This window comes from Nelumbo lutea, chromosome 1 (genome assembly GCF_056320005.1).
Source record: "Nelumbo lutea isolate HS-2025 chromosome 1, American lotus-T2T, whole genome shotgun sequence".
In the NCBI taxonomy this organism is placed as follows: Eukaryota; Viridiplantae; Streptophyta; class Magnoliopsida; order Proteales; family Nelumbonaceae; genus Nelumbo; species Nelumbo lutea.
Window position 1 is genome coordinate 37,931,472 of NC_142684.1, and position 16,131 is coordinate 37,947,602.

Sequence of the window (16,131 nt, forward strand, 5' to 3'; positions counted from 1 at the left end):
TAAATTTTCCACTTATATCAATCACTCAAAGGTGAAGCGGTGAAGCTGCAATTTTAAATTCTCTATTTTATGTTGTTTATATAGTTTGTATTGTTTTTTTTTTCTATAGTAATTAGCGTCAATAGTAATTGCATGGGATTTGGACATTTTTGTGCCTTTTATAAAAGGATTCTAATAGAGGCGGTCCACTTGAAACTGCGCTAAAAAGTGAAGGGGAAGTGAGTGCAATTACCAAACTTAAGGGGAGGTTTCAGCATTGGTCAGAAACTTTAGGGAGGTTTCAGAATTTTACCCTTACAAATTATAAGGGAGGTTTTTATTACAGTGAAAACACATGGGAGGATTTTATTATGGTCAGAAAGCAGAGGTTTTTAAATTTTACCCTTAAAATTTAAATGTTTAGTCATTGTGCCATTCGGACCATTAATTCCCACTTCTCAACAATAGTCAGAAAATTCAAGGGAGGTCTTAGCAATTTACCCTTTAATTTTTATGCCCCATTAATTGTGTGGTCCTTTTACATTTTAATATTTAAATTAAACCCACTATTTGTCACCATTAATGCCACTAATTGTTGATTTTCAAGTCTTGCCATTTATTTACCTAAGAAATACAAGCAAAAAAAATATTGACTTCCACGCTATTAGTAAGACATTAGAGGTAGTGGTTGGACATTCACATAGACTTTAGTTAACTTGGGGGATAACATTCAAATAAATAATTTTATATATGAATGTCCAACCAAATTATATATATATATATATATATATATATATATATATATATATATATATATATATATATATATATATATATATATCATTAAAATCGGTATCTTATAAAAATTAATGAAATGAATGACTATCAAAACCATAATTCCATATTTATATCAAAAAGTTGTTTTAATTTTTCAACAATTTATAAAAAAGAAATACTAAAAAAATATTTCTTTTAATAGCTAAAATTTATAAATTTGCATATGATATGTTGAATAGAAATCCTAATGAATCTACCATATATTTTTTAATTAGGATCATATGTTTTTATAAATTATTAATTAATATTTTAGTTTACAATAAATAACATATTTATTATTTATAGAAATAAAATTACTACGTCCAAACTATTTAAGAATTTCAGGTTAACTTATTTTTTGTTAATATACAAAGTAAAAAAATAATAAAATAGAAAATAATTGATTTTAAAATTAATATATAATGTTTGCATACGAGTTTGTGCCTTCGACCTTACATATGCTCATGAATATAATATGTTTTTTATTTGTTATATAGTTCTATTATTACTCATTAATAATTTTGCTTAAATAAATAATATCTTATGAATGTCTTTATGCATATTTGTTATGTATTTCTATTATTATTCTTATACTCTTGATTGATGCATTATTAACAAAATTTTATAATGTTTACATGTCCTGCTACATAGATTATGATGTATTTCTTCATGTTAATTACTAAAGTATGTATTTCTTACATATTTATATTTTATTCATAGTTATTTCAACCTTAGATTTAGTATTATTAATGTATTTGTGGGATTTAGAGTTCCCCCCATTTTTTCCATCTCTTTCTACTGTATTATTAATGTATTTAAACCTTACACCATGGCATATCATGAGTTTTTGTTGATTTCCCAGCATATAATGGATTTTTTGATTCGCATTACGGCTTAACGTATTTTTGCTCATCATAAAATTTTGAACCTTGCATCATGGCATATTATGACATTTTGTTGATTTTCCAACATACAGTGGATTTTCTGTTTTGCGTTGCGGCTTAACATGTTGCTTCTTATTATAAATATTTAAACCTTGTATCATGCCATATCATGAGTTTTTGCTAACTTCTCAGCATATTTGCATCACGACTTAACGTATTTTGCTTATCATAAAAGTTTTGAATTTTTCATCAAGGCATATCGTGACATTTTGCTGATTTCTCGATATACAATAGTACTTCCAATCTACATCACGGTTTAATATACTTTTATGGTGTCATAGAATGATTTCGATTGTGTTTCTAGTAGAAAATATATTTCCTTATTGCACCGTGACTTATCGTGCTATATGCTATTTTTGTTATGTTTGACATGCGCTATGCCCCCCTCCTGAGTACAAACCATTAGTGATTAAGCAATCGCACAATAAATAAAACTGGCCTGAACATGATGAAATGATGCTGCATAGGAACTCTTCTTCTTTGCCTTCCCTCACCATAATTCTCTTTCCTCGTTTTGCCTCTCCTCCAAACTTACCCTTTGCAAAAATCTCCGTGTTTTTTTTTTCGTAGTTTCCTACCTCACAACAAAAAAAGGGCAGTTGTTAACACCCAATTTTTGCTCAATCCGCCACTTGAACCCCCAATTTACCTTGAACCCCCTATTAAACCCTCACAATCTCTCTAAAACACCAAAAAACCAAAAAATCCCAACTTTTAGCCCTAAAGCCCCTAAATCCAATGGCCCAATCAACCCCTACCTACACTTTTACCCTCAAATTAGACACCACAATCAAACTTAAGACATTTCAAAATACCTACCCATAAAATTTCAGCTCAAGATTCTTCCGTTTACTGCTTCATCAAGCGAAGATTCCAATCCGTTGTCTCTTGTTAGCCTAAACACTTAGAACCCAGATTCCCTTGATCTTAACACATCCGAATCAATCAAACCACACCATTAAACTCTGGATACATCAAAATACCTACCCATAAAGTTTTAACCCCAGATTCCCCCATTTACCCATTTATCAAACTAAGATTTTGTTTCGAATCATCATATTGACCCAAATTCCTATGATGATGACCCTCCATGACTAATCAAACATCACCATCAAATCTCAAACATCTCCAAATACCCACCTATAAAATTTCAGCGCAAAACACCTTTGTTTACCCCTTAATCGTACCTAGATTCTATTTCGAGGCTTTAGATTGACTGGATTCCAAATCCTTCTAATTCGGGCTCAACTGGCCCAATCTGACCTTACCGATCACCTTGGACTATCCAAAAACCCTACCTTATGAAATTTCACCCAAAACTTCCTTTATTTGCCCCTTTATCGCACCAAGATTTTGTTTAGAGGTTCTAAATTGACCGAATCAAGCCCTTTCCAGATCTACCCAATCCGGGCCCATTTAACTCAATCTGACCCCACCAATCAACTCAGAACATCCAAAAACTGCAACCTACCAAATTAAACAACACAATCAACCCTAAGACATTTCAAAATACCTACCCATAAAATTTCAGCTCAAGATTCTTCCGTTTACTGCTTCATCAAGCAAAGATTCCAATCCGTTGACTCTTGTGGGCCCACACACCTAGAACCCAGATTCCCTTGGTCTTAACCCATCCAAATCAATCAAACCACACCATTAAACTCTGGATACATCAAAATACCTACCCATAAAGTTTTAACCCCAGATTCCCCCATTTACCCATTTATCAAACTAAGATTTTGTTTCGAATCATCATATTGACCCAAATTCCTATGATGATGACCCTCCATGACTAATCAAACATCACCATCAAATCTCAAACATCTCCAAATACCCACCTATAAAATTTCAGCGCAAAACACCTTTGTTTACCCCTTAATCGTACCTAGATTCTATTTCGAGGCTTTAGATTGACTGGATTCCAAATCCTTCTAATTCGGGCTCAACTGGTCCAATCTGACCTTACCGATCACCTTGGACTATCCAAAAACCCTACCTTATGAAATTTCACCCAAAACTTCCTTTATTTGCCCCTTTATCGCACCAAGATTTTGTTTAGAGGTTCTAAATTGACCGAATCAAGCCCATCTTTTGACACCTTAGACTCAGTCTGACCCAGATTTTTAAAATTACAAAAATACCCTTGAACTTACTCAAAATTATAAAATTACCCTTTACCTTACCTATAAATACAACTTAATCTTTTCAATTTGAACTAATACACTATTCATCATCTCTCTCTCTCTCTCTCTCTCTCTCTCTCTCTCTCTCTCTCTCTCTCTCTCTCTCTTTTCCTTCATCTTCTTCTTCTCTTCCCTTTATTTTCTCTCTACTTCTCGTTTCGTCACCGCCGCTGCAAGTTGCAATAGCAGATCTGAAACCACATGCAGCAAACTAGAGTGGTGGTAACTCACCTTCGGTAGTCTCTTCTCCGGTACCCCCCTCTCCCATTCACTCCCTCTTTCTCATTCTCTCTCCAATGAAATAAATCGAACTAGAACCAAGGTTCGTCATCTTCAACCTCTCGATAGAGGCGGTGAATCAGTGGTGACTCCCTCCCCTCTAGCCTCTCTCCTTCATCATTTTTACACTGAACACCAGCAACAACCCTCCATTTGGCATCACTAGAACTCTTAGCTATTCATTCATTTCCACATTCTCTCTTATTCCCATCAATCTCTTCCTTCTTTTCTTCTTGTCGTTCTCTTCCCCATTTTGCTATATTCTTCATTCATTTCCTCTACGAGAAAAAGCAAGTGCGCAGCAATGGAACCTCGCACCTTCGATCATTTTAAAGCGTAAATCCCTACTATCTACCATCATACCTTGCCACTCTGGTCGTCTTCCCTCTAATTTTGTTTTCCAACGCTCGAGTTTCTAGTCGTAGTCTTTTGTGCTGCATCAACTGCAATTGTCGGATCAGTTGATGGGAGCCATTATTAGAGTTCCTAGTCTAAAGTAGAAGCAGCTTGCACCTAGAAGTATCTAAGTAGATCTCCTACGTAGTGTTTGTCTTTCACAGTCAGACTTTCGCATGTTGGACAATTCAAGTTAGTAGGGCATTCTCTTTGTAGCGGTCGATTCCAACATTAGTGTTAGACAGTTTTGTATGCCCTTAGCTTCAACCAGAATGATGTACTTTATGAGTTTATTGTAAATGAATAAAAGTGCATATTTGATTCATGTTCCCTTGGTATGTTTCTGTGTAATACCCTTAAACTGGACACTTAATGAGACTTGTGTTAGTTTAGAATGTTCACAGCCAGTGGGCCAGTCTGGGGAGACCTATCCTAACAAGGCTGACACTGTGGTGCCACCAAGTCGGTTGGGGTGGCCTATCTTAGTTGCTAGGGTGAGACCCTAGGCACATGCAGTGTGGGATTAATTGAATCTTTGAACTTGACCAGATTTCCAGTATTGCCCTGGACCTTGGAGATTGATGGGCAAAACTGGAAAGTTACACCCAACCCCTAGACTCGATTATGATACTGCACTAGGTGTCGGATCGGACTGTCTTTGATGTACCAATCAGTGAGATCCTTAGCGGGGGTCAAAACCTGGGTATGTTGGGACAATCCGAGAATTCATCTGAGTGGGTGATCATAGTGATAGGATCAGCCCCTTTGTCGGACAAAGGTAATGATCGGGGATGCACTCTCACTGTTGGAAACCAAGACTGCCGGCAGCCGATTTCAACCGTTGAGATTTGTTTTGCAAAGTATATTTTATATGAGATATAAAAGTATATATATTATGGTTTCTAAAATGTTTGCAAAAAGGTTTTAATTCCCGGGATCCATATAAGTGGAGAGTGCAACACTGTTCCTTGCCGTCGAGGGAGAGGTCCTCTCTTGTTGGGCAGTGCATGATCATTAAGGGCTGAGAGGTTAAGTGTAAGACCATTGAGGATAATACTTGATGGGCTAATCTTGCATCTGCCCACAGTCCCTGGGTGTTACAAGGTGGCTTGGCCCAGGGACCCCTTAGGGTAAGTGTTGGGCCCATAGAGCCCATTCGATGGGTTTCAGGGGGTGCACTGTCTTTAACAGTGTATTCGACCAGGCTTTGTAACAAAGGCTAGGCCGAACCCATGTGGCTGATGTGTAGATCAATGTTTGGGTCCGACGCCATACAAGGAAGCCCAACTGGGCAGCTGTTAGGAAGGTTAAGTGAGCACATAAGCTTAATGGGCCTAAAGCCCATTTCGAACTGGGCTATTTATTTAGTTAATTAAAGGGACGAATTCTGAGATGGATTTGCAGATAGGATAGGGTCTTAATCCTATCCACTCAGAGAGTCCAGATCTGAATGTGATTCAGATCAAGAAGCCTCCTAATGGGATTAGGAGAAAGCTAATCTAATCTGCAGATAAGATAAGGGTTTATCCTTATCATTAGAAGAGAAGGCTGATCCAAATATGATTTGGATAAGCAGCTCCTAATGGGATTAGGAGCTGATTTTTTATGTTAACAAAAAAGAAGGAGGGGGCGACAGCCTTAGGATACATACATCAGATCCTCTTTAGTGCTGAAATCAAGAAGAGAGTTTTCTGCACCATGCGAATACTCTCTTGCCGCCTCCCTGTTCTTGCCGCCCTGTTTTCCAGTTCGATCTCCAGTTGTGGGAGAAGTCAAGATTGGATCTTGACATTTGTTCTTTGAGAAAGGATTGAAAGGAAGCTGTGCTCACATACCATTCTACTGATTCTTGCGAAGGACAGAGTTCTTGGGGAAGAACACTGCTGATTCTGCTCCATCCTGCACTGCGCCATCTTTAGTGGGAGCAGTCTTTGGATCCTTCCTTGGGTGTGAACACCTTCGTTGGGAGATATTACTTCTCCGTATCAGGTATAATTCTCTCATATTCCTTTTGGTTCAGATCTGGTTCAGTTTAAGGTTCAAGAATGATCATTGAAAATATGATTTTCTAAATAGGGAATGTGATTCCCAGTTGAAGGGAGAAAAATTTTTGAAATTCGCCTCTTATTCCGCAATTTTTGGGCGTCCATGGGATGGATCTCCCATCCCTTCAATTAGGCCATATTCCGATCAGGTAAAAATTTCCCTATGTTTTTCTACATTAGATTGTGTAAGTACCATATATACTCTTGATGGATGGTCAAGTCTCCAAAGGTCCAAAGAGACGATGAGGAAGAGAGAAGGGAGAGATTTCCCTAAGAAACCCTAGTGTTAGGAAAGAGGATCTTTATCCTCATGTCAGCTATCAAGTGAATTCAGTTAAGGTTTCAGAACATGTCCACCGAGACTTTATAGGGATAGAGTTTCTTTTCCCTAAGGATTCTTGCATAGCACGTGTTGGCCACACCCCTTTATGGGTTCTCTTGCAGCCACATGTCGGGATTTTCGAACGACTGAGATGTTTGAATGTCTTCGTAAGTCATCTTTGGAATGTTTCATCGCAACGTCATAACCGTATGGAGCACGAGGTGTCTGTGAATATATATTGCTAGCTTTGGCTTTGTTCATCATTTATCACAATGTGAACTTCTATTTTATGCTCATCGCAGGGTATTGGTAGTGTATTAGATCTATCGCAGGCTTGCGATGTCATTTTAAGCTCATCGTACTTTTGGGATAGTACTTTGTGCTCATTGCGGGTCTCGAATAGCATTTTGTGCTTATCGCAGATCCTGGATGGTGTTTTACACTTATTGAAAGTTCGTAAGCCTTGTGTTATTTTTGTGGAGTGTTGTCATGCTATTGCAGAGGTTCATTGGTTGTTCTAGTACTCTGGGCATTGTCTGTCATCTTGCTTTACGACTTCAATTGTAAATTCCATGAAGATGAGCTACATGTACTTACAATTAGCCCCCCTACTTATTGATAAGAGTACTCTTGTCAATAAGCATTAGTTATCTTTTCTTCTAAGTGTGCTTTAAACTGCACTGGATGAATCTGGTGATTCTACGATTTTCTACTTTTAGCACTTAATGAATGGATTTTTCTGTAAATTCTTGCTCTTGGTGCTTAGTGAATGGATCTAGTGATCTTGAAATTTCTGCTCTTAGTTCTTAGCCCCCCTACTTCTTGATAGAAGACATTCTATCAAGAAGCATGATAGATATTAGATTGAAATTTCAGCCCCCTGTTTCTTGATGGAAGTCACTTTGTTAAGAAACACTTAAGACAGGAGAAAGGTCAGGTCAGGTTTTCAACCCCCCAGTTAAATTCTTCTAGGGTTGGGTTGAGCATGTTTTGTTAAGAGGTATAGATACATGACTGAAGTAGTTTGAGCACCCAGATGATTGAACATCGCTGTCGAATAAGTATATGTCGTTCAACAAATTGATGTGTTGTTGGTAGAGTTGGTGGGTTTCTGAAAATAGAAAATGCTCAAAGATAGTTTAAAGTGTTAGGACTTTATTTTGGTGAATGAAGTATTAGGTAGGGAAAAATATGGCACAAAGGTGATAAGGAAAACCCCATTTAGAGTGCAAAATTTTGCAACATAATATTACTCTTGTGATATGATTTGAGCATTTGTTGTGATTGCTTTGTTGTAACATACTAATATTCTTGTAATGATAGTATTGCAGACCATGATACATGTATGTAGTTTTATTTGTGTTGAGCATGGGATTTGTAGTTAGGTCAATGTGCTGAAAGATTAATGATCAATTGAAAGAGCGCTTCCTCTACTAGTTTTGGCATGAGATGGACGATGTCAGAGCTCACTAATGTTGAGTTCTTGTGTAACAATTTTATTATAGTAAGTTTTGCAGTCTGCTATTGTGAGTAGGGAGATAAGGCTACGTACGGGGGTCTCCTTGAAGGACAAAGGAATGCCAGGAGCAAGAGGTAGGCTAAAGGCTAGGGCGAATGAGGTGACATAATGATTATCTCGTTATGAGTTGGGGAGAGATCCCAAAGTCTTGAAAGGAATGAGCCAAAAGTGTTTGGTTCCCATTAGGGAAGGGAATCTTGGATTTGGTGACAGTTGTTAGGGAACACTGCTAGTGTCTTACCAAATGTCTTATGAGATATCTCAACAACGAGCTTTCCTTTCGGTTGAGAATTCTAATAATATAAGTGTTTGATTCCCATTAGGGAAGGGAATCTTGGATTTGGTGACAGTTGTTTGGGAACACTGCTAGTGTTTCACCAAATGTCTTATGAGATATTTCAAGAACAAGCTTTCCTTTCGGTTGAGAATTCTCATAATACATGTGTGCTACTTCCTATGGTGACCCTCTTAAATCGATGTGGCGCGGATGACCTCACTACTTATCTCGCGTGTCCTCTTTAAGCATACGAGGCATCCCATCATGTGCGTTGTTAGCAACACATGTATTCCTTTTACTTGTCTCTGACTTGTGTTGAACTTGCACCCATCGCGGTTATGCGATAACCTTAAGCTCATTACAGGTCCGCGTGGGTCCTGAGCTCATCGTAGCTCATTTTGGGTCATAAGTTCATTGCATGTCTACATAGGTTCTGAGTTCATCGCATATGTGCAATGAATTATGGACTCATCACAAGCATTTGCGTATTTTTGATTTAACACCTTCTATGCTCTGATGGTCTAGGTGACAATCATGTACCTACATTAGCCCCCTACATATTAGTAAGTGGGAGCTTACCGATAAGCATTTTTGTCATTGGGTTCGCTTTAGAGGTCTGTGATAAAGTGGTGAGAATGGGGGATTGTGGGTGTCGTGGCACCTCGACTCTTTGCATTCGAAATGTTGGGTCTTGTGATCATTCCTGTTCTTGATGGGATGCACAACAGACTGTATGCGTAGAGAATTTTTAATTTGGGTGGGTTATTTGCCCCCCTTCTTATTGGTAAATTTGAACTTATCAATAAGCATTCTTGCATTCGATTCAGTGATGTTATTTGGATGAGAATCGGGAGCATTTGTTTTAGATTAGCTTTTTGCTCTCTCTGTGATTCAACCCCCTTGTCTTTTGATAGGTTGCTTTCTGTCGAGGTGCAACTTTGTGCTGAATTGGTTGGTGAATCTCTCAGCCCCCTGCCTCTCGACAGAAAGTGATCTGTAAGCCTAGAGACCCAGCCTGAACGTGATCCTTTGGTTTCTAAGATATCATTGCCACCTAAGGCTCTATTGCTTGATCATGAGCTCACATTGTAGATCTAGACTCTATTCAAGGTCTTCGCAGACACGAAAAGTACTTCATTTCAAGTTCTATAGCGAAGATCACGGCTTTGATCATTCAAAAAGGCTAGTTATCGTATGGTGACATCCCTTCGGTGGCTATAGGGATGTCATTGAACACGATAGCATCAATGATGAATTACATCATGAACCAATCCATAAATGAGCTTTCATGGTCTAGGTTTGCCCACTGGTTGAGGACTTGTGAGTCATTTTCTGCTCTGGACTTTAGGATGGATTATATCAAGGAGAAGGTGGTTCTTCTGGCCCACGTAATTTGGAAAGTTGGTTATAAGGAGTCCTAGTCCTTAACAACTCAAGCTTCAACAAAAATTTGTCAGTGCCTCAAGGTTGTCAAATCGAGTCTTTCAAAGGCCACAAAATAGTTGAATGCCCTCCTTGACGAGTGTGCTCACCAACAGAAGGTAGTATCATAGTATGAAGTGGAGCAAAAAGAGCTTTCAAAGATTGAATCGCAAAGGCAAAGTTTGGTGGAGATCACCCGTATGAGGAGCGAGTGGTATGCTGATTGAGGTTTATATGTAACATCGTGTCATGTAAAAATAGTGTGATATTTTAATGAGATGAAAATTTGTTTTATTCCTATGCACATTGGTTTCTTCGTAAGTTTTTGGTAATTGTAGCCCCCCTTGGTTTTTGTGCAAAACATGAGGCAAAAGGAGCGGTACTGATTGGTTTGTTATGATGAACACAACGATAGTAGGCCCTTTTGGGCTGAGCACAATGCCAGTAAACCATTAGGCCGTGTGTACATTTAGATGATTTGGGCCCCCATTTATTGATGGTGGAGTCTATCGATTCTATTTATGTGTGAGACTGAGACGTTTTGTCTTTGTGATAAGTAAAACACACATTGTTTGTGCGATGCATAGTACCTTTAAGGTATCGGCCAAGCATTTGTGCCTAGTCCACAGTCATTTGTTTAACTTCTGGCAATAAGTTGTGTGTAGACACTATCTCATAGCGTGTTATTGTGTACTGGAGTATTGTCACTTTGCTATTGACAAATGGCTACTTTGGCGTAGTTGGTAATTTAGCTTGTCATCCCAATTTTGAGTATTCTGTCATAACTCATAATCAACTCACTTTCATCGCATTTCAGGAATACTGATTTTGTGATATTCCATCTCCCTTGGATTTTCCAGGGCTTTTTTTACCAAGGTCCGTTATGGTGGCTGAGATTATTAAAGCCTTCCTAGTCTAGCCTGGATATTTCACTGCACTTGATTATGCTAAGTGCTAGGATCAATTGCCGTGCTTGTTGTTGCCACAATTTTTCTGTTTGCCAATGTCTTCCATTGTCCTCAAGATTTTTGGGGTCTTTTTTATTATCCAAGATATTCCATCGCATTTAAGAGAGTTAAGTGACATTGCATGTGAAAAAGCTAAGTTTAATCGCATATGAGAGAGTTAAGTGTCATCGCATATGAGAAAGTAAAATTTCATCGCACTTGGTGTTGCCAGGGTTGTTCGTTGCACTTCAGAAAGCTAAGTGTCAATATATCTCTTCACATTTTAGAATGCTGCATGTTGTGTATTGTTATTACTCCTGGGGTTGCTAGGGCCTTCCTAGGGTTGCCAGGGTATATGTTGTTGCACTTGGTATTGCCAAGCCCTTCCTAGAATTGTCAGGGAATATTTCATTACGCCTGGTGTTACTAGGGTATATGTCATCACTCCAAGGGTTGCTAGGGCCTTCTTGGGGTTAATAGGGCATATGAGATCGTGCCTAGGGTTGTCAGGGTATTTGAGATCACGCTTAGGATTGTTAGGGCTTTCCTAGGGTTTCCAGGGTATATGAGATCATGCCTGGGGTTGTCAGGGGCTTCCTAGGGTTTCTAGGGTATGAGAGATTGCACCTGGGGATGTCAGGGCCTTCCTGGGGTTGCTAGGGTATATATATATATATATATATATATATATATATAGATAGATAGATAGATAGATAGATAGGTGCAAATTTTCCAGCTGATTTACCCTGCCTGACATGGAGTGTTGTTTTTAGTACCTTGTCGCCCTCTTTAAATTTTCTAGGCTTTACTAGTTTGTTGAAGTTAAGAAGCTATGATTTGTTTGTATTTGATTTGTTTTTGTAATGACTTCTATCTTGCCCCTTATATGCTTTCTAATTTTCCGTTGAACAAATGGTCCATCTCCTTTATTCGGAAGTGTTTTCCAATGACAAAGGCTACTTGGGCAGATACTGTCAATATCTCCACTAGTACAACAACTTCCTTGCCGTATACCATAGAATAGGGTGTTGCACGTGTGCTTTTTCTAATCATTGTGCGTTAATCCCAAATCATTTTGACAACTTCTCTGCCCAGTCCTTTCGGTTTTTTGCTACTATCTTACTTAGCATCTTCAACAAGGTCTTATTGTTTACCTCTACTTGCCCATTCCCTTATGGGTAATAGGTTGTAGATGTTTATAGTTTTGCCCCATACTATCCCAACAGGTCCCAAACTTCCTGATTGTTGATGGATAACCCATTATCTATCAAAATCCTCATGGGGACCCCGAATTGGTGGACTATGTTCTACCTTAGGAAATTTGCAATGTTCTTTGCACAAATTCTTCTTAGGGGTATGACCTCTATCCACTTTGTGAAATAATTTGTGGCTATTATGATGAAACTATATGCCTAGGAAGGCAGGTGTATTTTTCCTATCAAGTCTACCCCCTAGGTGTAGAAAGGCCACGATGTGATGATGGGGTGGAGGTCATTGGTTGGTCAGTGTATCCTATTAGCATGTACTTGACATTTGTGGCACCTTTGTGCATTCTTTTAGGTATCTTCCAATATCGTAATCCAGTAGAAGCAAAAGTGCAAGATATGGTTGTGTAAGGCTAGCTATCCTTGGTGTGGGGCTGGTTCAAATCTAGGGTCTGCATCTAATGCTACTTCTATTTCCTCATCGGCTAGGCATTATAAAGGTTTACCAGTATAAGACTTCTTGTACAACACTCCATCATGTACGTAGAACCTTTTGGCTTTTGCTAAGAGTTTTCTCCTCATAACTAGGTCAACAAGTGTGGTGTTATTCTCAATGTATTCTATGTACATGGTTCTCCAATTTGCTTCATGCATTGTAAGGCAATCATTTTTGTTTGTTTCTAGGATGCACTTCTAGCAATCGTTCTGAATCTTGGTAGCATCTGTTTTCATCTCTAGCGAAAGGTACCCTAGTCTTTGTAGTTTTTTGTATAGTGTGGTGGTTACATCTCTACAATAAATTTTGTGTGCTTCGTTCAAAACTAATTCTACCTCTTTAGGCCCTAAGCATCTTGCCCTAGCTCCATTTTCCAACCTATGGTATAATACTCTGTTCTCTAGTTGAAACCTAAATAGTATCTTATCATCCTGCATCGCCTCCGTTGGGCTACTCAACTTCTGTATGACACTATATCTCCAATCCTCTGTTGTTATGTCATCCTTCTTTTCTACCTAGTGTCCCAATCTTTCTATTGATGGTTCACAGTGCATCTGAATTGTAATGTTGATTGGGTATTTTGCTTAGTTGTATTTTGGATCCCAATGTGGCTAATTTGTTGTCGTATCTATTTTTTGCTCTATTCTATGCTCATAGGTTACTTCCAAGTCCCTGGTTAAACTTTGGATTAGTGTCCTATACGGAAAGATTGACAACTCCTTAACTGTGGTGCTGCCATTTATCTTCCCAATCGCTAATTTAGAATCTCCTATTACTTTTACTTTCCTTGCTCCCAAATCCCTATCTACTGTCAGGTCCAATATTAGTGCCTCATACTCATCTATGTTAAGTGAACAGGGGAACTGCAACTTGAAAGAATAAACTGCAGTATCTCCGACAAGTGAAGTCAGTGTGAATTCGACTCCGATGGATTCTACTTTTGTCAAAGGTCAGGGTCCAATCTCCATCTTTGATAATGGGTAGATCTCTGGGTACTTCTTCAGAGATGGGAAAATTGTCATTGGTAGGAAAGGCAACTAGGAGGTCTACAACCGCTTGGCACTTAATTGCCTTTGGTTGGCTATACTCGATGCTATATCCATTCAACTACATCATCCACTTAACCAGTCTTCCTGAGAGTGGAGGTCTATCTATGAAGTATTTGTTGGATCCCTCTTTGCAATCAACTTCACCTTTTGGCCTAGGATGTAGTGTTTGAACTTATGTGTTGTTAATACTAACACTAAGCACTATTGCTCAATATGGGAGTAATTCTTTTCTACTGGTTTTAGGGTTCTAGTAGCATAGTATATCAAACACTCAACGCCCTCATCATTGTCCCGGGCTAATAGGCATTTTATGACCTTTGAGTTCAATGCGATGTACACCTTGAACTCTCGGCCACTCTTAGGTGGTGACATGGTTAGGGTTTTAGCCAAAGTCTACTTTATCTATTTGAAGGCATCCTGATGTTCTGTTGACCATTTGTACTCTATAGACTTCTTGGTCAACTTTAGCAGTGGCACCGCTACGTGTGCTAGGTCGGGAATAAATCTTTTAAGGTAGGAGACTTTTCCTAGGAAGGTCATCATCAGTTGAGACTTAGTGTTTGGAGGGAGTAAGTCTAGAACTACTTTCACCTTGACCTCATCTGGGTGGATCCAATCTGATCTACTCTGTAGCCCAAAAACTTTCTGGATTGTATTCCAATTGCACATTTTAATGGGTTGAGTCTCAGGTTGAATGTTCTACATCTGTCAAATACCTTTATAAGCATTTCAAAATGATCTTCCCTTTTCTTCGCCTTGACCACTATGTCATCTACATAACATTCAATTTTCTTGTGCATCATATCATTAAATATGCTCATCATTGAACCTCTGGTATGTGGCTTCGACATTCTTTAGGCCGAAGGGGCATTCTGAATGCTGTGTGTGTTGCATCTATTGGATTCATATAGATATGGTTGTATCCAGTATAGGTATCTAAGAAGGAGAACAACTGATTTCTTGTTGTTGAGTCTATGAGGATATCCATATTTGGCAGAGGGAACTCATCCTTAGGGCAGGCTTTGTTCAAGTATCTGAAGCCAACACAACACCTAGGGTAGGGGTGGGATAAGTTAGTGTGCTAATTTTGTTCGGATAACCAAAAACTAGTGTACTACAGATTGGATACTAACTTTAGTTGTCCATTCTTCTTTTTGACTAGAACCACGTCGGCTAACCCCTATGGATGTGTGATGGGCTTGATGAACCCTACTTTCAGAAATATTCAACCTCCTCTTTGAGTTTCAGAGCTATTTCTGGTGTGAAAATCCTCTATAGTTGTTTCATTGGTTTAAATTTTGGATCTATGAACAATGAATGTTTGACAAGGACCAAGACCAATCCTAGCATCTGGTTGTATGACCAGTCGAAGATATCCTGGAACTCTGTGAAATAAAAGACAATTTAGTTTCATTTTAATGAATGCCTAGTGTTTGCGATGAGAAAAGGTTTCTATATCCTTTCAGAAGGTCAAGTAATTTATGTTTCTCCTCATATCCTAGCTTGGCTAATATAAATGGTCTCTTCTCTGCTCCTTCCGCGGCCATGTTTATTTCCTCTAATGGCTCTTCCATGGCATCAATAGAGTCCTACATGTATTTGGGAGGTGCGTAGACCTCACCATGGTATTCTACGATTTCTTTGTTCTTCCCCTATTAGTTGGGGTAATTTTTAGTATCTTTTGTTTTTGTTGTTTATTGCATACATCAATTCAGCACGTTGTACCTTTGATTCTGATGGACTCTGTTTTGATTGTTCACGTTCTTTTTGCGATGAGATCATCGCGATGTCCATTTGTGGAGATGGTACGACAAAATAGTTCTAGTTAAGGTAACATTTAGAAGATGTGTATTTATGGCATTAATTATGAAGGTATGTAGCTTCGAGAAATCATTTGGTCATATGTACAATGGTCATTCTTGTTCAAGCAGTAAATGCACACATTGTAATTTGATTTTAGGAAAAAATGCATGTAAAGTAGTTGAATTGGTGATGGTAGTATAGCCTACAATAGGTATTTGATGATATGTATGTATTTATTAATAAACATTAACCATGCAGTCATACCTCGTGGATGGCTTTCTTGGTGGTTGGCGCACCATCGTCCTCATACTCTTCCATGATAGTATAGTAGCTTTTTCAGTCATCACTAGTAACTCGCACGCATCTTGTTCTTTTCTTCTTTTTTGGCATGGTAGGGGGTTCACTATTAGGATTCGGCAGCTACACACCTTCTACCTTGGCCTCCCTTG